Here is a 24,175-nt window from a genome sequence, read left to right as displayed (position 1 = left end):
TCAAGTGCTGGAACCTGTGTGGGGAAGCAGGCCACTTCTTCAAGGCCTGCCTAAAATGCATAGCAACTTAAGAACAGGCAATAAGGGGGAAAATTGCTAACACCACCACCCCCCAGCAAGGTCAACATCCCCTCAACCATGACAGAGACAGTGATCAGGGGAAGAGAGGAGACCCCACCCACAAGTCTAGAGGCTCCTAAGGAGGCGGAGGGAAAATGGCCGACAGTAGGTAAAAGAAAGAAAATGCAAGAAGCCCCAAGAAAGAAACCTGCAACAGACACCACAAACAGGGAGAAGAAAAGGGTCAAGGTGCAAGCAGAAGCCAGCAGCTTCTCAGCATGTGAGGAGGAAGCCGGCACAAGCACTGGATGCAAACAGACAAAGTGCCCCCTCGGACGCCCCCTCGGACGCCCCCTCGGACGCCCCCTCGGACGCCCCCTCGGACGCCCCCTCGGACGCCCCCTCGGACGCCCCCTCGGACGCCCCCTCGGACGCCCCCTCGGACGCCCCCTCGGACGCCCCCTCGGACGCCCCCTCGCACGCCGCCTCGCACGCCCCCTCGCACGCCCCCTCGCACGCCCCCTCGCACGCCCCCTCGCACGCCCCCTCGCACGCCCCCTCGCACGCCCCCTCGCACGCCCCCTCGCACGCCCCCTCGCACGCCCCCTCGCACGCCCCCTCGCACGCCCCCTCGCACGCCCCCTCGCACGCCCCCTCGCACGCCCCCTCGCACGCCCCCTCGCACGCCCCCTCGCACGCCGCCCCCGCTGACGCGCCCGCTGACAACCCGCTGATGCCCCCGATGACGCCCCCTCTGACGCCCCCTCTGACGTCCCCTCTGACGCCCCCGCTGACGCCCGCGCTGACGCCCCCGCTGACGCCCCCGCTGACGCCCCCGCTGACGCCGCCTCTGACCCCCCCTCTGACCCCCGCTCTGACACCCCTCTGACCCCCCCTCTGACCCCTCCTCTGACCCCCCCTCTGACCCCCCCTCTGACCCCCCCTCTGATCCCCCCTCTGACCCCCCCTCTGACCCCCCCTCTGACCCCCCCTCTGATCCCCCCTCTGATCCCCCCTCTGATCCCCCCTCTGATCCCCCCTCTGACCCCCCCTCTGAAGCCCCCTCTGAAGCCCCCTCTGAAGCCCCCTCTGATGCCCCCTCTGATGCCCCCTCTGACCCCCCCCTCTGACGCCCCCTCTGACCCCCCTCTCTGATGCCCCCTCTGACCGCCCCTCTGACCCTCCCTCTGACCCCGCCTCTGACCCCCCCTCTGACGCCCCCTCTGACGCCCCCTCTGACGCCCCCTCTGACGCCCCCTCTGACGCCCCCTCTGACGCCCCCTCTGACGCCCCCTCTGACGCCCCCTCTGACGCCCCCTCTGACGCCCCCTCTGACGCCCCCTCTGACGCCCCCACTGACGCCCCCACTGACGCCCCCACTGACGCCCCCTCTGACGCCCCCTCTGACGCCCCCTCTGACGCCCCCTCTGACGCCCCCTCTGACGCCCCCCTCTGACGCCCCCCTCTGACGCCCCCCTCTGACGCCCCCCTCTGACGCCCCCCTCTGACGCCCCCCTCTGACGCCCCCCTCTGACGCCCCCCTCTGACGCCCCCCTCTGACGCCCCCCTCTGACGCCCCCCTCTGACGCCCCCCTCTGACGCCCCCCTCTGACGCCCCCCTCTGACGCCCCCCTCTGACGCCCCCCTCTGACGCCCCCCTCTGACGCCCCCCTCTGACGCCCCCCTCTGACGCCCCCCTCTGACGCCCCCCTCTGACGCCCCCCTCTGAAGCCCCCCTCTGACGCCCCCCTCTGACGCCCCCCTCTGACGCCCCCCTCTGACGCCCCCCTCTGACGCCCCCCTCTGACGCCCCCCTCTGACGCCCCCCTCTGACGCCCCCCTCTGACGCCCCCCTCTGACGCCCCCCTCTGACGCCCCCCTCTGACGCCCCCCTCTGACGCCCCCCTCTGACGGCCCCCTCTGATGCCCCTGACGCCCCCTCTGACGCCCCCTCTGACGCCCCCTCTGAGCGCCCCTCTGATCCCCCCTCTGACGACACCCCCTCTGACCCCCCCTGACCCCCCCTCTGACCCCCCCTCTGACCCCCCCTCTGACCCCCACTCTGACCCCCACTCTGACCCCCCCTCTGACGCCACCTCTGACGCCCCCTCTGACGCCCCCTCTGACGCCCCCTCTGACGCCCCCTCTGACGCCCCCTCTGACGCCCCCTCTGACGCCCCCACTGACGCCCCCCTCTGACGCCCCCCTCTGACGCCCCCCTCTGACGCCCCCCTCTGACGCCCCCCTCTGACGCCCCCCTCTGGCCCCCTCTGAAGCCCCCTCTGAAGCCCCCTCTGACGCCCCCTCTGACGCCCCCTCTGAGCTCCCCTCTGATCCCCCTCTGACGACACCCCCTCTGACCCCGCCTCTGACCCCGCCTCTGACCCCCCCTCTGACGCCCCCTCTGACCCCGCCTCTGACCCCGCCTCTGACCCCCCCTCTGACGCCCCCTCTGACGCCCCCTCTGACGCCCCCTCTGACCCCCCTCTGACCCCCCCTCTTACGCCCCCGCTGACGCCCGCGCTGACGCCCGCGCTGACGCCCCCGCTGACGCCCCCGCTGACGCCCCCGCTGACGCCCCCGCTGACGCCCCCGCTGACGCCCCCGCTGACGCCCCCGCTGACGCCCCCGCTGACGCCCCCGCTGACGCCCCCTCTGACCCCCCTCTGACGCCCCCTCTGATGCCCCCTCTGATGCCCCTACTGATGCCTCCTCTGACCCTCCCTCTGACCCCCCATCTGACCCCCCTCTGAACCCCCGCTGAACCCCCCTTTGACCCCCACTGAGCCCCCTCTGACCCCCCCTGACCCCCCCTTCTGACGCCCCCTCAGAGCTCCCCTCTGATCCCCCCTCTGACGACACCCCCTCTGACACCGCCTCTGACCCCCCCACTGACGCCCCCTCTGATGCCCCCTCTGACCCCCCTCTGACCCCCCTCTGACGCCCCCTCTGACGCCCCCTCTGACGCCCCCTCTGACGCCCCCTCTGACGACCCTCTGACCCCCCCTCTGACCCCCCGCTGACGCCCCCGCTGACGCCCCCGCTGACGCCCCCGCTGACATCCGCGCTGACGCCCCCGCTGACGCCCCCGCTGACGCCCCCGCTGACGCCCCCGCTGACGCCCCCGCTGACGCCCCCGCTGACGCCCCCGCTGACGCCCCCGCTGACGCCCCCGCTGACGCCCCCGCTGACGCCCCCGCTGACGCCCCCGCTGACGCCCCCGCTGACGCCCCCTCTGACCCCACCTCTGACCGCCTCTTTGACCCCCCCTCTGACGCACCCACTGACGCACCCACTGACGCACCCACTGACGCACCCACTGACGCACCCTCTGACGCCCCCTCTGAACCCCACTCTGAACACCCCTCTGACCCCCCTCTGATCCCCCTCTCTGAACCCCCCTCTAACCCCCCCTCTGACCCCCCCTCTGACCCCACCTCTGACGCCCCCTCTGACCCCACCTCTGACCCCACCTCTGACGCCCCCTCTGACGCCACCTCTGACGCCCCCTGACGCACACTCTGATGCCCCCTCTGAACCCACTCTGGAACCCCCTCTGACCCCCCCTCTGACTCCCGCTCTGACTCCCGCTCTGACCCCCCCTCTGACCCCCCCCTCTGACCCCCCCCTCTGACCCCCCCCTCTGACCCACCCTCTGACCCCCCCTCTGACCCCCCCTCTGACCCCACCACTGACGCCCCCTCTGACACTCTGACGCCCCCTCTGATGCACACTCTGACGCCCCCTCTGAACCCACCTCTGACCCCCCCTCTGACCCCCCCTCTGACCCCCCCTCTGACCCCCCCTCTGACCCCCCCTCTGACCCCCCCTCTGACCCCCACTCTGACCCCCACTCTGACCCCCCCTCTGACGCCACCTCTGACGCCACCTCTGACGCCACCTCTGACCCCCCCTCTGACCCCCCCTCTGACCCCCCCCTCTGACCCCCCCTCTGACGCCCCCTCTGACGCCCCCTCTGACGCCCCCTCTGACGCCCCCTCTGACGCCCCCTCTGACGCCCCCTCTGACGCCCCCTCTGACGCCCCCTCTGACGCCCCCTCTGACGCCCCCACTGACGCCCCCCTCTGACGCCCCCCTCTGACGCCCCCCTCTGACGCCCCCCTCTGACGCCCCCCTCTGACGCCCCCTCTGAGCTCCCCTCTGATCCCCCCTCTGACGACACCCCCTCTGACCCCGCCTCTGACCCCGCCTCTGACCCCCCCTCTGACCCCCCCTCTGACGCCCCCTCTGACGCCCCCTCTGACGCCCCCCTCTGACGCCCCCCTCTGACGCCCCCTCTGACGACCCTCTGACCCCCCTCTGACCCCCCCGCTGACGCCCCCTCTGACGCCCCCTCTGAACCCCACTCTGAACACCCCTCTGACCCCCCCTCTGACTCCCCCCTCTGACCCCGCTGACGCCCCCGCTGACGCCCCCGCTGACGCCCCAGCTGACGCCCCCGCTGACGCCACCTCTGACCCCCCTCTGACGCCCCCTCTGATGCCCCCTCTGATGCCCCTACTGATGCCTCCTCTGACCCTCCCTCTGACCCCCCATCTGACCCCCCTCTGAACCCCCGCTGAACCCCCCTTTGACCCCCACTGAGCCCCCTCTGACCCCCCCTGACCCCCCCTTCTGACGCCCCCTCAGAGCTCCCCTCTGATCCCCCCTCTGACGACACCCCCTCTGACCCCGCCTCTGACCCCCCCACTGACGCCCCCTCTGATGCCCCCTCTGACCCCCCTCTGACGCCCCCTCTGACGCCCCCTCTGACGACCCTCTGACCCCCCCTCTGACCCCCCCTCTGACCCCCCCTCTGACGCCCCCGCTGACGCCCCCGCTGACGCCCGTGCTGACATCCGCGCTAACGCCCCCGCTGACGCCCCAGCTGACGCCCCCCTCTGACGCCCCCCTCTGACGCCCCCGCTGACGCCCCCGCTGACGCCCCCGCTGACGCCCCCTCTGACCCCCCTCTGACGTGCCCTCTGACGTGCCCTCTGACGTGCCCTCTGACGTGCCCTCTGACGCCGCCTCTGACGCAGCCTCTGACGAATGATGTCTGTGGTAGGATAGTTGAAAGAATGTTGAAGGAATAGGAGGTTAAGAAAAATGGTGGAGACATAAGGTATAATATTGGACATTCCCTCGGGCTTGCTCTTGGTAGACCCCTCTGACGCCTCCTCTGACGCCCCCTCTGACGCACCCTCTGACGCCCTCTCTGACGCCCCCTCTGACACCCCCGCTGACACCCGCGCTGACGACCGCGCTGACGACCGCGCTGACGTCCGCGCTGACGTCCGCGCTGACGTCCGCGCTGACGTCCGCGCTGACGTCCCCGCTGACGCCCCCGCTGACGCCCCCGCTGACGCCCCCGCTGACGCCCCCGCTGACGCCCCCGCTGACGCCCCCGCTGACGCCCCCGCTGACGCCCCCGCTGACGCCCCCGCTGACGCCCCCGCTGACGCCCCCGCTGACCCCACCTCTGACCGCCTCTTTGACCCCCCCTCTGACCCCCCCTCTGACGCACCCTCTGACGCACCCACTGACGCACCCACTGACGCACCCACTGACGCACCCACTGACGCACCCACTGACGCACCCACTGACGCACCCACTGACGCACCCTCTGACGCCCCCTCTGAACCCCACTCTGAACACCCCTCTGACCCCCCTCTGATCCCCCTCTCTGAACCCCCCTCTGACCCCCCCTCTGACCTCCCCTCTGACCCCACCTCTGACCCCACCTCTGACGCCCCCTCTGACGCCACCTCTGACGCCCCCTGACGCACACTCTGATGCCCCCTCTGAACCCACTCTGGAACCCCCTCTGACCCCCCCTCTGACTCCCGCTCTGACTCCCGCTCTGACCCCCCCTCTGACCCCCCCCTCTGACCCCCCCCTCTGACCCACCCTCTGACCCCCCCTCTGACCCCCCCTCTGACCCCACCACTGACGCCCCCTCTGACACTCTGACGCCCCCTCTGATGTGACGCCCCCTCTGAACCCACCTCTGGACCCCCCTCTGACCCCCCCTCTGACTCCCGCTCTGACCCCCCCTCTGACCGCCCCTCTGACCCACCCTCTCACCCCCCCCTCTGACGCCCCCTCTGACGCCCCCTCTGACGCCCCCTCTGACGCCCCCTCTGACGCCCCCTCTGACGCCCCCTCTGACGCCCCCTCTGACGCCCCCTCTGACGCCCCCTCTGACGCCCCCTCTGACGCCCCCTCTGACGCCCCCTCTGACGCCCCCTCTGACGCCCCCTCTGACGCCCCCTCTGACGCCCCCTCTGACGCCCCCTCTGACGCCCCCTCTGACGCCCCCTCTGACGCCCCCTCTGAACCTCCCTCTGGACACCCCTCTGACCTCCCTGACCCCCCATCTGACCCCACCTCTGACCCCCCCTGACCTCCCTCTGACCCCCCCTCTGTGGTAGGATAGTTGAAGGAATGTTGAAGGAATAGGAGGTTAAGAAAAATGGTGGAGACATTACGTATAATATTGGACATTCCCTCGGACTCACTCTCGAAAGACCCCTCTGACACCCCCTCTGACGCCCCATCTGATGCATGATGTCTGTGGTAGGATATTTGAAGGAATTTTGAAGGAATAGGAGGTTAAGAAAAATGGTGGACATTAGGTATAATATCGGAAGTTCCCTCGGGCTCTCTCTCGGACGCCTCCTCGGGCTCCCCCTCTGACGCCCCCTCCTGAACCAACCTCTGAACCCCCCACTGACCCCCCCTCTGACCCCCCCCTCTGACCCCCCTCACTGACCCCCCCTCTGACCCCCCCTCTGACCCCCCCTCTGACCCCACCTCTGACCGCCCCTCTGACCCACCCTCTGACACTCCCACTGACGCCCCCTCTGACGCCACCTCTGACGCCCCCTCTGACGCCCCCTCTGACGCCCCCTCTGAACCCCCCTCTGGACCCCCCTCTGACCCTCCTCTGACGCCCCCTCTGACCACCCCTCTGACGCCCCATCTGACCCCCCCTCTCACCCCCCTGCTGAAGCCCCATGAACCCCCTCTGATCCCCCTCTGACCCCCCCTCTGACCGCCCCTCTGACCCACCCTCTGACCCCCCCACTGACGACCCCTCTGATGCCCCCTCTGACACCCCCTCTGACGCCCCCTCTGACGCCCCCTCTGACGCCCCCTCTGACGCCCCCTCTGACGCCCCCTCTGACGCCCCCCTCTGACGCCCCCCTCTGTCGCCCCCCCTCTGAAGCCCCCCCTGACCTCCCTCTGACCCCCCCTCTGTGGTAGGATAGTTGAAGGAATGTTGAAGGAATAGGAGGTTAAGAAAAATGGTGGAGACATTACGTATAATATTGGACATTCCCTCGGACTCACTCTCGAAAGACCCCTCTGACACCCCCTCTGACGCCCCATCTGATGCATGATGTCTGTGGTAGGATATTTGAAGGAATTTTGAAGGAATAGGAGGTTAAGAAAAATGGTGGACATTAGGTATAATATCGGAAGTTCCCTCGGGCTCTCTCTCGGACGCCTCCTCGGGCTCCCCCTCTGACGCCCCCTCCTGAACCAACCTCTGAACCCCCCACTGACCCCCCCTCTGACCCCCCCCTCTGACCCCCCTCACTGACCCCCCCTCTGACCCCCCCTCTGACCCCACCTCTGACCGCCCCTCTGACCCACCCTCTGACACTCCCACTGACGCCCCCTCTGACGCCACCTCTGACGCCCCCTCTGACGCCCCCTCTGAACCCCCCTCTGGACCCCCCTCTGACCCTCCTCTGACGCCCCCTCTGACCACCCCTCTGACGCCCCATCTGACCCCCCCTCTCACCCCCATGCTGAAGCCCCATGAACCCCCTCTGATCCCCCTCTGACCCCCCCTCTGACCGCCCCTCTGACCCACCCTCTGACCCCCCCACTGACGACCCCTCTGATGCCCCCTCTGACACCCCCTCTGACGCCCCCTCTGACGCCCCCTCTGACGCCCCCTCTGACGCCCCCTCTGACGCCCCCCTCTGACGCCCCCCTCTGTCGCCCCCCCTCTGACGCCCCCTCTGACGCCGCCTCTGACGCCGCCTCTGACGCCGCCTCTGACGCCGCCTCTGACGCCGCCTCTGACGCCGCCTCTGACGCCCCCTCTGCGCCCCCTCTGACGCCCCCTCTGACGCCCCCTCTGACGCATGATGCCTGTGGTAGGATAGTTGAAGGGATGTTGAAGGAATAGGAGGTTAAGAAAAATGGTGGAGACATTAGGTATAAAATTGGACATTCCCTCGGGCTTTCTCTCGGTAGACCCCTCTGACGCCCCCTCTGACGCCCCCTCTGACGCCCCCTCTGACGCCCCCTCTGAAGCCCCCGCTGACACCCGCGCTGACATCCGCACTGACGCACCCGCTGACGCCCCCGCTGACCCCCCCTCTGACACCCCTCTGACCCCCCCTCTGACGCCCCCTCTCACGCCCCCTCTGACGCCCCCTCTAATGCACCCTCTGACGCCCCCTCTGAACCCACCTCTGAATCCCCATCTGACGCACCCTCTGATGCCCCCTCTGAACCCCCCTCTGGACCCCCCTCTGACCCCCCTTCTGACGCCATCTCTGACGCCATCTCTGACGCCATCTCTGACGCCCCCTCTGACGCCCGCGCTGACGCCCGCGCTGACGCCCGCGCTGACGCCCGCGCTGACGCCCGCGCTGACGCCCGCGCTGACGCCCGCGCTGACGCCCGCGCTGACGCCCGCGCTGACGCCCGCGCTGACGCCCGCGCTGACGCCCGCGCTGACGCCCGCGCTGACGCCCCCGCTGACGCCCCCGCTGACGCCCCCGCTGACGCCCCATCTGACGCCCCCGCTGACGCCCCATCTGACGCCCCCGCTGACGCCACCTCTGACGCCCCCTCTGACCCCCCCTCTGATCCCCCCCTCTGACCCCACCTCTGACCCCACCTCTGACCCCACCTCTGACCCCACCTCTGACCCCACCTCTGACCCCACCTCTGACCCCACCTCTGACCCACTCTCTGACGCCCCCTCTGACGCCCCCTCTGACGCCCGCTCTGACGCCCGCTCTGACGCCCCCTCTGACGCCCCCTCTGACGCCCCCTCTGAACCCCCCTCTGACCCCCCCTCTGATCCCCCTCTCTGAGCCGAGCCCCCCTTTGACCCCCCCTCTGACCCCCATCTGATGACCCCTCTGACGACCCCTCTGACGCCCCCTGATGCCCACTCTGACGCCCCCTCTGACGTCCCCTCCGACCCACCTCCCTAACCCCCCCTCTGACCCACCCTCTGACGCCCCCTCTGACACACCCTCTGACGCCACCTCTGACCCCCCTCTGAACCCCACTGACCCCCCCTCTGATCCCCCTCTCTGTCCCCCTCTGACCCCCCCTCTGACCCCCCTCTGACGCCCTCTCTGACGCCCCCCCTCTGACGCCCCCTCTGACGCCCCCTCTGACGCCCCCTCTGACGCCCCCTCTGACGCCCCCTCTGAAGCCCCCTCTAGATCCCCCTCTGACACCCCATCTGACCCCCCCTCTGACCCCCCCTCTGACCCCCCCTCGGACCCCCATCTGACGCCCCCTCTGACGCCCCCTCTGACGCCCCCTCTGACGCCCCCTCTGACCCCAAAGCAAGACAAGGGATTACATTTAAGCCTGGCATTGGGAGGCACAGCACCCAGCAACCCCGCAGACTTGGGAGGCTGTAAGCAAGGCAGAGTGCAGTGGCCCCCAGCCCTGGGAGCTTTTGACCAGATTCCACACGTACATGACACATGCTCTCTAAAATGGGCTTTGGGGAGGGAATCTGGAATTGGATTAAACTGCTGTACCCAGACACCTGTAGTGCTGTCCAAATCAATGTGTAGGAAACAGATAGCTTTCTCATCGTCTGGAGTTAAGCAAGGCTGCCCACTGGCTCCAGTCTTATTTATGTGGTATGTAGAGCATTTTTCCCAAATCTGTCATGAAGAACGAGGGCACAAGAGGAAGTGATATTGCTAGGCAGAGGAGGCACTCAGGTCAAGGCCTCCCTGTATATAGACGACGTCGCCATCTGTTTCGATACACACTCAGTCTGGAGACTATCCTGCGTATGCAGGCATTTTGCATCCACATCAGGCACCAGGGTAAACCAGAAGAATGAGGTAATGCTCTTTGGTAATTAGTCTGACTGGTCCACCTGTCCCGGGTGTTGTAAAGGATGGGGGAGGTGGTGGGGGGGTGCGGTTGGAGAAGAGTCTGCTGCAACTTTGAATTGGCTATTTTCTGTCGCATCAGGGAGATAATCTCTAATAATCTCTGCCTTGAGGGCAGCAGGGACCACTTCTGGTGGAGGGAGGAGCAGAAGGTTGAGTGGTCTGAGGCAAGGTGGGCAGGGTGATGGGTGCTCCGCTCTAGTGGAGCTTCCTTCTCCCCCCCCCCACCCCCAACGATGTTCCTGCCACAACGCAAACATTATGGAGATGGAGATGCCATGGATACGGGCATGATCCATGCCATGATGCATCAATGCACTTCCCTGCGGGTTAGCAGGAAAGGAGTCTCACTGACCTTTGTGTCAGCACGGCAAACCCGTGTAGGGATCCTCTCCTCCATATACTTTAGCCCCTCCAGAAAAGTGATGGCTTCCTGGACAGACTTACTGATCACTGGACCCATCAAGGGCAAGACCACCCCTTGAGGTCAGGGCAAGTGATGGTCCCTAGATGGCCCACAGAGGCAGCAGTTACCCTAGCATCCTTGGGGAAGTTGAACCTGCAGGCGCCCCCATAGATGCCAGCAGCATGAGCCCATTCCCTGATTACCTTTGTGCCCTCACTGACCGTGAGCCACTGCAACCATTCATTCAGGTCCCATTCCAGGAGCGTGGGGAATCTGGCCCACACTGCAGCCATCACCCAATCCCACATGGTGGTGCTTTTGTCAATCCCTTTGGGTGGCACCCACAAGGAGTTGTTCACTGTCTGCTGTGCTGACAGGCTGCCCGTGGCATTTGCCTCTAGGTAGGAGAAGTAGACATGGGGAGCCTCCACATTCAACTTGCCTGGCCGCTGGCCAATATCTATCTCCTAGCTCCATCAACTTCTTGGTGGAGTAGTTCAGGGTCTCTATGATCTCGTAATGGCCTCTCACCCTCTTCCCATTCTTGGCTACCTCCCCATTGGGGAGAACGAACAGTGATGGGGAGGGCCTCGTGGCAGGTCTAGGATCACATTGTCGCTGGCCAGGCTTTCAGGATCTAGGATATGCAGGGGGAATGAGTCATGTAATGGGATGCCGCCTCCTCATGGTCATTATCATCCATCCATACAATCCCCAACCACATGTCACCCTCTCCTCCATTCATAATAATGGCTCTTATTTTAATGGATAAACCTGCCAGCCAGATCAGCAGGCTACCTGCAGCAGCTGCACTTCGACCAATCAGTATATTTGGCCTCAAGGCTGCCAACACATGCCCAGATGGTGCTCAGTGCCTCCTGCAGGGAGTCATGGTGCTGCTTCAGGGACTCAATCTGTTCACCCTTCTGAGCACCCTATTTTGTTAAATTCTGGCTGATACCCCACTGACACCTCAGGAGAGATATTAGCAACCATCAGGCTCCCCCACAAATCCCCCTGGTTTCAGGAAATCCTGATTCCTCCAAGAGGAGAGCTATGTGGTGCCCAATATTTTCCCCGTGGTGGTCCAGCTTGTCAACCCTGTCAACCCAGCCAATAGCCTGCTGAATCCCCAACTGTCGTCTGTCCACCCAGGGGTTCTAATTTCTACTCCCAACATCCCTCTGCAACTTGCAGATCACCCCCATTCATGAGGAGATATACTGTTACATATGGACCCAACAGGACACCCACACTGGTTAACACAATCTCTCATGTATTGTGCATGTGTCTGGCCAAGACTCCTTGAACCTTGCTCTCTACACCAATGGTTACATGAGATTTAAGTGAGGCTTGGTGAATTCATAGAGAAGCAAGTCCAGATACTGCAAACAAGGAGTAATCTTTATTGTACACACAGGGAAATTATAATTTGAAAGACACAAAACAACATGGTACAAAAGCTATATAGGCATTCACATCAGATATAGCAATCTCCAATACCAGTGGCCACCTACTCTCTGTTATTTATTTTTTTTTTTTTAAATTTTTTATTTTTCACACCATAAACCACATTGACCAAGATACATACATTTTCCTTTTCAAATATATACAGTGTCATTTTCTCCCCCCCTCCTCCCTCCTCCCATCCCACCCTCCCTACCTCCCCCCCATCCATTTAAAGTACAAAATCTAAGATACATTAAACAAGTCAAACAATGTTGTCATTCAATAAAAATAAACAAGAAATTCCACTGAGTCAATTCTTTTCATTTCCTTCTCCTTTCGTTAATTTAGGTAGTGAATGACCCCGGGAGGTTTTCGCTATTATGTTTCATGTAAGGCTCCCATATTTGTTCAAATATTTCAATATTATTTCTTAAACTATATGTTATTTTTTCTAATGGAATACATTTATTCATTTCTATATAACATTGTTGTATTTTCAAATTATCTTCCAATTTCCAGGTTGACATAATACATTTTTTTGCTACAGCTAGAGCTATCTTAACAAATCTTTTTTGTGCATCCTCCAAATCAATTCCAAATTCTTTGTTTTTTATGTTACTTAGGAGGAAGATCTCTGGATTTTTTGGTATATTGTTTTCTGTAATTTTATTTAATATCTGGTTTAGATCTTCCCAAAATTTTTCTACTTTCTCACATATCCAGATTGCATGAATTGTTGTTCCCATTTCTTTTTTACATCGAAAGCATCTGTCAGATACTGTTGGGTCTACTCTCTGTTATTCATGTGCAGTAATACACAATTACTAACACACACTTACAAGACAGAGACTTCAGGACACACTCCCAGTTCCCTGTACCAACTGAGGGGTGGGGGGCTACTCAATGTTAAGTATTCCAACACAATACTACAGTCCCATTCTAAGTGTACTGCACAACTTACCAACAATAGCCACAACTCACAACCTGGTATAGAACAACATTCATAGAACAGAGAGACTATGCTGCTGTTGTAGCACGTGGAAAGCTTTTAAAGTGCAGTAAGCTAGGGAGTCTGGCCCAGGTGATCAGTGAGCAATTTAAAGGGGCCAATGTGCACTTATGGGTGGGCTGAGTCCCACCTTGATTGGCAGGTAATGCAAATTCTGACTAGATTCCAGATGGAGAGGCCATGTGACCTTCCACAATCCACATTCCCACCAAATTCCAGATGGAGAGGACACATGATCCTCTTCAATCCACAGAGGTCTTTTCAGTTTAAGGAGTAAAACATTAGGCACTTTCAGATGTAAAGGCAGAGAACCTCTGCCAAAACGCATTACCACACACCTCACTGAATGTGCGGAGCCTGTCTCTGAGCCACATAGTCCAACCCCTCTTGGAGAGGGATAATCGACGGAGCACTTTGCACAGTCAGGGCAGTGGGAGCTGTCAGTGGGGGCCAGCAGGGCAGCGGGAGCTGTCAGTGGGGGCTGGGGATGGCGGGTGGGGTGCACTGTTAGCCAGAATCAGACACACACAAGGTAAAGACTGTACAACAGGCTTTAATCCACAAAGACTTCCACAGAGCCAGGCTGGCTGTAACTGCTGTAACTCTGAGTAAGCTTCAGGAGGCTGGCACAGCCTTATATCCCGGAGGGTGATTGACACCCGACTGGGTGGGACTTGATCGCTACATGCCGACTGATTGACAGCTGGCCAGGTGTTGTCCTGTCCCCTTACACTCCTGCAGGTACAGAGGTTGCCCCCTGCAGTAGGCTGGCAGTACACTCCTGCAGGTACAGGTGTTGCCCCCGCAGTAGGCTGGAGGTGTACCACCACATTCACCCCCTTCTTTAAAATTGTCCCGGGGTTGGGGGGGGGGGTGCAGTAGCAAGGAATCGTACCCACTATACACATACAATATTTACACGTTGAGACGGTCCGGCGGCCGCCGGGGTCTCTGTGACCGTCATAGGACTGGCTCCTGGTCACTGATCGGAGGGGAAGTGGGGGGGGGGTCTGGCGGCAGGGGTCTGTGTGACTGGTATGGTGCTGCGCGAAGGGGTGGCCGGGGTCGACATGTGAGGGTTGTATTGGATGTGTGGGGGGGAGCAGGTTTGTTTCCCAGGGCTGAACTGGGCCCCCGTGGTCAAGGAGGTCCTGTATGCCCCATAGCTGCCTGGGGACGGGATGTCTGCCCGGTCAGTGTCGTCCTGAGCTGGAGGATGGTGTGGTATGGTGGATACTCCTGCTGATGCCAGGTCCCTGGTTGAGACGGTGTCCTCCCTGCCACTGCTGAACCTAATGCAGGTGTAGTTGTGGTTTGCATGTAGGAGGAAGACCTGCTCGACCAAGGCTTCGGCCTTGTGTGTGTGTACGTGCTTATGCAGGAGTACCGGTCCCGGGAATGTGAGCCATGCTGGGAGGGACATTCTCCTGGGGAATGAGAACAGACGTTCGTGAGTGGTTTCATTGGTAGCCGTGCACAAGAGCGACCGATTGGCATGGAGTGCCTCAGCCAGGGCATCCTGCCAGTCCTCCACAGCCCACCCTTTTGACCTGAGAGTCAGGAGGACTGCCTTCCGGACCACCCTGTTTGTGCGTTCAACTTGCCCATTGCCTCTCGGGTTATAGCTCGTCATGCGACTGGTCGCGATTCCCCTCGCTGTCAGGTACTAGCGCAGCTTGTCACTCATGGAACTAGACCCCCCGGTCGCTGTGGATGAAGGCGGGGTAGCCAAACATGGTGAAGATCTGATGACGGTGGCCGTGGAGGTGTCCGAGGAAGGGATAGCGAAAGGGAAGCGTGAGTACTTGTCCACTACCGTGAGGGAAGTAGATGTTTCAGTTCGTGGAAGGCAGGGGCCCTTTGAAGTCCATGCCGAGATGCTCGAAAGGCCGAGCAGCCTTTACAACGTGGCCTGGGGTGGGCAGAAGAAATGGGGTTTACACTCTGCGCAGACCCAACAGGCCTCGGTCATGTCCCTGACGTTCCTGATGGTGTACGGCAGGTTCCGGGACTTAATGAAGTGGTACAACCTGGTGACACCCGGATGGCAGAGGGACTCATACAATGCGTGCAGCCTGTCGTCGTGCATAGACGTGCAGGTGCGAGAGAGGGCGTTGGGGGAGTCGTTAAACTTCCCAGGGCGGTACTGGATGTTGTAGCTGTAGGTTGGCAGTTCGACTCTCCAGCGCAGGATCTTGTCGTTCTTGATCTTGCTCTTGTGGGTAGTGTTAAACTTGAACGCCATGGCCCGCTGGTCCGTGAGGATCGTGAATCTCCTGCCGGCCAGGTATTGGCGCCAGTGGCAGACAGCTTCCACAATTGCCTGGGCCTCCTTTTCAATGGCGGAATGCCCTAGCTCGGAGCTGTGGAGGGTCCTGGAGAAGAAAGCGACAGGGCACCCCTCTTGGTTGAGGGTAGTGGTGAGGTCTACTTCGGAGGCATCGCTCTCCACCTGGAAGGGGGAGTCCTCATCAACAGCTTGCATCGTGGCGTCCGCGATGTCTTGCCTGATACGGATGAAGGCTGCCTGCACCTTGGGTGGGAGGGGAAAAGTTGTAGCTTGGGCCAGTGGGCAGACCTTGTCTGAGAAGCGAGGGACCCACTGCGAGTAATAAAAGACATGGCCACTGCACCTGCGGAGGGCCTTTAGCGTGGGGGGGAGGGGGAATGTAACAACATTAATGGGCGCATCCTTTCTGGATCTGGCCCGACGACTCCATGGGCCACGATGTACCCCAGAATGGTGAGGCGGGTGGTGCTAAGCACACATTTCTCCTTGTTGTAAGTGAGGTTCAGCTCCCCAGCCATCTGGAGGAATTTCTCCAGGTTAGCATCATCGTCCTGCTGGTCATGGCCGCAGATCGTGACATTATCCAGATACCGGAACGTCACCTTCAGCTTATGCCGGTCTACCATGCGATCCATCTCCCGCTGGAAGACGGAGACCCCATTCGTGACCCCAAATGGAATTCTGCGGAACTGGTACAGGTGCCCGTCTGCCTCAAAGGTGGTGTAGGGCTTGTCCTTTGGGTGGTTGGGGATTTGGTGATACACCAACTTCAGGTCAATCGTGGAGAAAACCCAATAGCAGGCTATCTCATTGATCCTCGGCTGGGGGTAGGCGTCCAGCTGGGTGTACTGGTTGATGGTCTGGCTGTAATCCACGACCATCCTCGGCTTACTTCCCCCTTTGACCACCAGGACTTGGGCTCTCCAAGGGCTGTTACTGGGCTCTATAACGCCTTCCACCAGGAGTTGCCACACCTCCACCTTGATGAAGTCCTTGTCTGTGGTGCAATAGCACCTACTTCTGGCGGCGATCGGCTTGCAGCCTAGTGCAAGATGTGGGAAGAGTGCTGGTGGGGTGATGCGCAGTTTGGAGCAACCGCAGGTTGCCCGGGACTGGTCGGTTGGTGTGCTGTGTGACATGAGTGGATGTTGGGGCCCCCCGAAGGCAAGGGTGACACTCTGCAGGTGGCACTGGAAATCCAGGCCCAGGAGGAGTGGTGCGCAGAGTTTGGGCATGACCAGGAGCCTGAATCCTGTGTAAGTCTCCCCTCCCACAGTTATATCTGTCGAGCAGCGCCCGAGGGTAACAACAATCTTATCCTTGGCGGCGAGGGGGATTGAGCAGGTGGTGGGGTGGACTTTTAATCTCAGGGAGTGGGTCACGCTAGGGTGAATGAAGCTCTCGGTGTTGTCACTGTCGAACAGGCACATCGTTACCTGCCCATTGACTTGTACATCCATCATAGAGCGCCCGAGGTCATGAGGGATGTCCCTGGTCAGCATGGTGGTGGCCAGGACCGTCTCGGAGTCGGAGTCATCATTCTTCGGTTATGTTAGGTCTGCTTTGTTCATGAATGAGTGAGTCAAACACCAGACTGAGTCGAAATCAAGGTTCTTTGTTCTTTATTGCCGGATTGTAACACTTGCAACTAACAGTGTTAGTTGGAGAAGGCGCATTCTGCCGTTATCAGCAAGTGGTGTTTTTTATATACCTTAGGATACGTACTTAGTAAATTATCATACCATGACATTGTCCAGTGAATAAACTGTTGCTGTCCCTATCTGCTAGCCTCCTGCACATCAATTTGTCATCCCCACTCTTATCTTGAGAGTACAAGGTCACAACTGCATCTTGTTACGGCCCAGCACTGGGTGACTCCCTCTACATTCCCAGCTCATGATGTTTTTACCTAACAGTTATGTGCAGCGATTTATGGCATCCGGAGGCGTGGGGAGCGTCGGTAGGGTGGCCTGGTCATCGCCTGTGTTGACCACATTGATGTCGGTCGTGGGGTGCAGCGTGCGGCAGCCGTTTGCATCCGGAGGCATGGGGAGCATTGGTAGAGCAGCCTGGTCACCGTCTGTGTTGACCACGTTGTTCTCAAAGTCGTCGGGGGCCCTCCGTGTCAGCCGCTGCCTGGCCCAAGATGGCAGCTGCACGTGGGGGTCCACTACATGGCTGACCTCCTTCCCCAGCTGTGTTCATTGCGCCGGGGGGAGTGACGTCATCACGGCCGGTGGCAGTGACATAATTACATCAGCCAGATGTGATGTCACTGTAGTACTTGATGAGCGGCGCTGGTGAGGGTGGGTGCTGGTCCAGGTGCTTGGCGCACACGCTGCGACAATTGCTGGCGGGGCCGGATGTTGTACCGTCGAGGTCGGGGAATGTGGAAGTCATTGTGGGAAGAATGGTGCACCTGGTATGCACACTGGAGGGGTCCGCAGGGGAGGTGGGGAGGCCATAGAAGGCCGCTGAGCTGCCAGCAGGTTTAGAGAGGCACACTTTAGTGAAGTGGCCTCTCTTGCCGCATCGGGAACAATACTGGTTCCAAGCCGTGCAGTTTTGGCGCGATCGTCAGTCTGGCCCACACCAGGACCCACAGTACTTACAGGGGCACTGGGCGCCTGCCGTAGCGACATTTTCATCCGAAGCTCGGTCTGGGACTGCAGCTGCAGTGTGAGAGGGCCATGAGGGAGCCTGGGGGAACCTGGAATCGAAGGCTTCGATGTGCAGGGCTGCCGTTTCCAGGGTTTGGACCACTTCCACTGTCTTGGTTAGGGCGTAGATATTGTCTTCCAGTGGCTTCTGCTGGATGGCCATCGAGCGTAGCGGTCAGATCAGCCTCTCGACCTCCTCTGCACCTACCCCAGCTTCAGCCAGACACAGTCGGGCCAACTCTCGCAGAAAAGTCTTAGCCGTCTCCCCAGGTTGCTTGGCTCGGGTGTTGAGGAGGTACCTTGCATAGACCGCATTCATGGGGGGCTTGTACAAGTTCTCAAGAGTGTCCATTGCACTCTTGTACGTGGAGCAGCCTTTGGTTGCCTGGAAGGCACGGGGACCCAGCTTTGACTGGAGTAGGACCAACCTCTTCTGATCTGAGTCCAGGATGCCGCCTTCATGTGCCTTGGTGATTGCCTCGACCACGTGCTGCCAGATCTCGAAGCGTGTCTGGGCTTCCGGGAGGCATGGGTCGACTTCGAGGCTCCCTGAGCTCAGGAGTTTTTCCATGGCAGCCGTGGGAAAACTTCGTGGATTAAATTGTGGTGCGCTGTTAGCCAGAATCAGACACACACAAGGTAAAGACTGTACAACAAGCTTTAATCCACAAAGACTTCCACTGACCCAGGTTGGCTGTAGCTGCAGCAACTCTGAGTGAGCTTCAGAAGGTCGGCACAGGCTTATGTCCCGAAAGGTGATTGACACCTGACCGAGTGGGGCTTGATCGCTACATGCCAACTGATTGACAGCCAGCCAGGTGTTGTCCTGTCCCCTTACACTCCTGCAGGTACAGAGGTTGCTCCCTGCAGTAGCCTGGTGATGTACCACCACAGCAGAGCAGCAGGGGTTTTCGTGGTGGGGGGGGTCGGCCAATGTGGGCTGGGACAACCACACCAGCGCTTTGGCCTTCGGGGCCGCTTTCTGCGGCTCAAAACGGGGCAGAGCAATGGCCGTCTTCCCTACCCATAATCCTTCACACAGTTGGAACTGCTCTGGGAACCACAGAACAGTTCCAGCTGCCTGAGGGATTATGGGTAGGAAAGACGGCCATTGCTCTGCCATGTTTTTATGACGCGTGTCGCTTCAGTGATCCCACCTCCATCGGATTTGAAGGGTGCCTCTTGATATTAATGGGATGCTGGAGCAACCTTTTAGGGCTGCTGTCTGAAAGGTAAATCCTGTAGCCGGCCTTAAGGCAGAGGCCTGACATGAAATGGCCTATTGATTCTTATCTTAACAAGATGGTTATGGATATAACACTCTTCCTCTGACTTGAACAGTCAACCCATGGTAGGCCATGACCCCAGTGGCATAAGAAACTCCTCTCCTACCTTCCTCAGTTGAGTTTTGCTTTTTCTCCTGAAGTCTGGCTCAGGACTCAAGATATTTTCCCAATGCAATGAGGAATCTCAGTTGCACTAAGCTCCCAACATCGGCTCCATGCAGCAGTCCTAATGGAGGCATTTTGGCAAGTAGAAATTACATTTTCTCTGAGGTCCTTGCAGAATGGAGTAGGGGGGGTCCAGGTTTTTCCACATTTTGTATCTTCTCATGAAAATAACAGCAAAATTACAACATAGAAGATGGAACAGGCCACGTGTCTCTGTCAAACATGATGCCTAATTTATGCTAAACCTCTGCTGCTTGCATGTGATCCATGACCCTCCATTCCCCACATAGTCACATGTCTAATCCAGAACCCTCTAGTAGCATACTTGCTTCCACTGCTATTCCTGGTAGCCCATCCTGCCACTCTGTTTAAAGAGACTTGCCTGGCACATCTCCCCTAAACTTAAAATTAACATCAGTTTATTCCATCCTTGAACTCATCCTAAAGAAGATTGGCTCACTGAACTCTTTCAAGCTCAGTTAAATGATCAGGGCTCACTCTTCAAAAAAAAAACAATAGCAGGATCCAACTCTTTTCTGTTCCTGGATGATATGGTTACACAAAGGATTCTGTTTGCAAATCACGTCCCAGCATTTCCCCATACACCAGCATACCATAAAAGCTTAGATTTCAAGTTATGAAAACATTGATTCCATTTTTTTTGACAATGCCACATTTCACTTCATTTGTGATCAATGTGTTTCAGTCTAAGAGCCACAAACCACCCACGATCTCTCCACACCTGATGGCAAATAATGGGATCTCAAATGTAATTGTATTCCTCCCACAGGTCAGACTATGTTAACTGCAACACCGATTCAAGTGCCCATTAACTGCAAAGGCATACATTATATTTCAGTTTCCATCAGATTATCATACATTTTCTGTCATTAATCATGCTTCAATAAATGTCACCTAAACTAAGGGGCCGATTGTTGACTTCAGGAAAGGAAAGCCAGAGGTGCACAATCCAGTGATCATTGGGGATCAGAGGTGGAAAGGTTGAGCACATTTAGGTTCTTGGGAGTCACTATCTTGGAGGATTTTTCCTGGACCCAACACACCAATGGCATCATGAAGAAAGCACGTCAGCGCCTCTACTTCCTAAAGAGTTTGTGGAGGTTTGGAATGACACCAGAAATCCTGGCAAATTTCTACAAAAGTGTGGTGGAAAGTGTGCTAACCGACTGCTTCATGGTTTGGTATGGGGAACCAATACCCATGAACATAAAGGCCTCCAAAAGGTTGCGGACAGAGCCCAGAACATCACAGGCAAAACCCTTCCCACTATTGAGTACATCTGCAGGGAACACTGCTGTCGGAGAGCAGCAGCAATCATCAAAGACCCACACCATCCAGCACACGCTGCCATCAGGTCTAGGCGTCACAAGACTTGCACCACCAGGTTCAGGAACAGCTACTCCCCCTCCACCATCAGACTCCTCAACAACAAACTCAATCGGAGTCTCATTCAAGTACTTGTGCACTTTATTCTCTCTGTATTGCACAGTAAGTTTGTTTACATTTGTTATGTTTACAAATATTTGTTTACATGTTAACGCTGTGTGCAGTTTATCTTTTGCACTATCATTTATGGGTAATTCTGCCACACCTGTTGGAAAAAGGAATCTCAGGGTAGTATGTGATGTCATGTATATGTACTCTGACAATAAATTTGAAATCTAAATAAGATAAATAGGATTCACGGCAAATGCACACACTATATTGGGCACATTACATCTCCACTCAGGTTAGTCTTGCAGTTAGTTTCAGCTTTATTTCTTTACTGGACTGGAATTTGTAGACTGTGGGGCAGTAACGTTTGCACCACTAACCCTGAAGATTTTGTGATTTCCATCAGGCATTAGATAAAATCCCTGGCACCCAGCCCATTAAGATGGCAGAGGCATCAATCACATAAAAGGATTCTGACAGAGTAAATCCAAAAACAATTTTAATTGGATATTTATGCAAGTGAGTAGAGATAGCAAATATACTAGTCCAAAATTTGGGTAAACATAGTGGGTACGTTCTCCCTATGTCAGCATGGGTTTCCTACAGGTGCTTCAGCTTCAAAGCATATGGTTAATTGGTGTATTTGGGTAGTGCAGACTTGTTGGCCAGAAGGGCCTGTTATCATGCTGTATGTCTAAATTAAAAATACACTGGGATGTGGATTATTGTAAACAGAGTATTGGAAAACAATGCTCAGACATAAGTTTTTTTTAAGAGTTGGAAAGTTTGTTAAGAATTAGTATCGTTAGCATGCTATTGGAAACTCTGTTAGAGTTCATGCCTTGAAGATTCACTGGTTATTTTGCTGGTGAGTTTGTATATAATGTTCTCGTCAATTCCCCTGATTCTGGTTGAAGAAACGGCATAAAAGCAGCCTTCAGCAGAGACATTGAATCACAGTGCATTAGTTTTTCTGAGGTCAATTTCGAATGTGTAGAAATCTCACAGATGTTGTTAGCTTTCTGGAGTAACGGGAGGACAGGGCAAGAATGCCATCATTATGGCAAAACTCCCGGCTGAATCCTCAATATTTAATGAAGCTGTAATGGTACAACTGCAGAAAATACTGTACTGCAAAATCTTAGCAGGTCAGACAGCAACTGTAGAGAGAGAAAAACAGAATAACATTTCCAATCAAAGATCCTCCTAAGAAATTCTGGTGACAGGTCTTGGTTCCAGGTTTTCAACAGTTTCAATACTTTTTTTTTCCAGGTGAGGACCACAACAAGCTCTTTCCCCTGTACGAACTCTCACCAGAGGGAGAAGTGTTTTAAATGAAAATAAAATAACATTGCTTGCAGTGGTTTGATAAACTGAGACTTTTGATTTTCAGCTTCATTGGGTTTAATCATTATGCATAATATATTCATTTGTGGCATGTGAATGGGCACTGCACATTTTCATCCTGGTCTATTATAACAAAGCTGTTTAAGCAAGAACCTCTCTGACTGATCTATAAAGGCAGAATTTGCATTTTCAAGATATTATGCAGTCTCCTTATTCTTAATTGCCCAGATTTCATTTGCTATAACTTTGTTTGAAATGATCTGAAATTTAAAGATATTCACAGTCAGTTCAAATCAAAATTCATCAACTGTCACAATAAGCTCAGTTTCTTTAATGAATGGCAAGGTAACTGAACAGTTCTGCTCCACATTCTTACTTAGAAGCATTTTAATTGCTTTTGATAGTTTTTTATGAAAATTTGAAAATATGCTATGTGTCTTTTAGTCTTAGATGCCGTACCGTATTTTTAGATGAACTAAAAACTGCTTTGATCAGTTGGATCAAAGAGACTGGGTGATGGAGTTCTATTTAGCACAGCATCTATTTCTACCACCTGCTCTCCCCCTCATTTTAATGTGTGTGGGCTTAGGAGGAGAGGCAGCAGAAATCCAAGGACGGCGACCACCAATGTCCCAGCACTGTGATATTTAGGGACTTTCTGTCTGAAACCTGAGTGGAAAAGTAATGATCCCAGTGGAAAATCTGTCCACAAGCAAGCAGCATGCCATTCTTGAGGTAAACAGGAACTTGATGCTGGAACAACCTATGGAGGCAAGTAGGGTAGGTATGAGGTAATTAACCATTGCATGATTTTATTGTTGATATAAATACATTTAATTATTTTCTACTTACCAGTACACATAATGAATAGTTCTGATTTTTATGTTTTACATATTTTGAATCTAATTTTGTCTCTAATACTTTTAATGGCTTTAGCAGCTAGTTCAGCAAGGGCATGTAAGGTGTTCAACCTGGTGTCACAGCATGTCTGGGGGGGGGGGGGCTGGGATGATACGCTGCGGTACATCACTCAGCCAACAGGTGGCCTAGAGACACGGTACCCGGTCTAGTGACATCCGACCACCTGGTGGGCCCATGGTATAAAGCCGATGTCCTGACCATGTGCTCTCTCTCTCCCCCCCGGGATCACTATGAGCACAGCTAGCAGCCAACTAGATCTTTATGTGAGTGGAATAAAGCTGTGTTGCCCCAAACAGTATTGTGCCTGTGTTTTCCTTTGGTGCAACCTGCCACAGAGACATTGTGAGTTGAGCCTCACAAGGCACTGTATGAAGTTTGGTTAATTATTATATTTGATGGCATATAGGACCCATGGGCATATAAGACCCCACCCCCCCCCCCCCCATTTTATCAGGGAATTAAGACATTTTCTTTTAGTGTATTTACAGGTAAGTTGGCCAATGGGTTCTTCCTGCACCTCTTGAGCTGCTGGCAGGGACAACTGTGGTTGGCCTTCTCACCTGTGGAAGTGAGCAGTGGCTTTAGATGGTCTTGTGCTGTTGGCATGAACCACCGTAGTCAGCCTTCTCACTGGGAGAGGAGAGCAGCTGTAGCGGCTGCAGAAAGCACGGGCCATCTGAGGGAAGGTAGCCCACTAAGCTTCGGGCATGTAGAATGTTCAACCTGGTGTCACAGCAGGTCTGTGGGTGGGACTGTGATAATACGCTGCGGTACATCATTCAGCCAACAGGTGGCCTGGAGACACAGCACCCAGCCTAATGACATCCGACGACCAGGTGGGCCCATAGTATAAAGCCGAGGTCCTGGCGAGTAGCCAGTGACCTGCTCGATTTCAACTTCGCATATAAGACTTGGGGGTATTTTTGAGCCAGTGTTTGGGGGAAGAAGG

At 57.4% G+C, this 24,175-nt stretch overlaps 1 protein-coding gene across 6 annotated transcripts in view; it reads left to right on the top strand.

Moving 5' to 3' along the window:
* Positions 1-9,635: 9,635 nt before the first annotated feature.
* LOC138738640 (uncharacterized) overlaps positions 9,636-24,175 on the top strand; it is a 91,112-nt gene continuing 76,572 nt past the window's right edge. For 4 of the 6 annotated variants that reach the window (XM_069889248.1, XM_069889280.1, XM_069889274.1 and 1 more), the window contains exon 1: positions 9,636-10,187. The gene's annotated coding sequence lies outside the window, so the exon portion shown is untranslated. Of the gene's footprint in view, positions 10,188-12,441; positions 12,483-22,894; positions 23,086-24,175 lie in introns of all 6 variants that reach the window. The other 2 variants (XM_069889266.1, XM_069889257.1) reach the window with 2 other exon arrangements.

This window comes from Narcine bancroftii, chromosome 1 (genome assembly GCF_036971445.1).
Source record: "Narcine bancroftii isolate sNarBan1 chromosome 1, sNarBan1.hap1, whole genome shotgun sequence".
Classification (NCBI taxonomy): domain Eukaryota; kingdom Metazoa; phylum Chordata; class Chondrichthyes; order Torpediniformes; family Narcinidae; genus Narcine; species Narcine bancroftii.
Note: the sequence above shows the minus strand (reverse complement) of the source record. Positions and strands in the feature narration are given on the sequence as shown.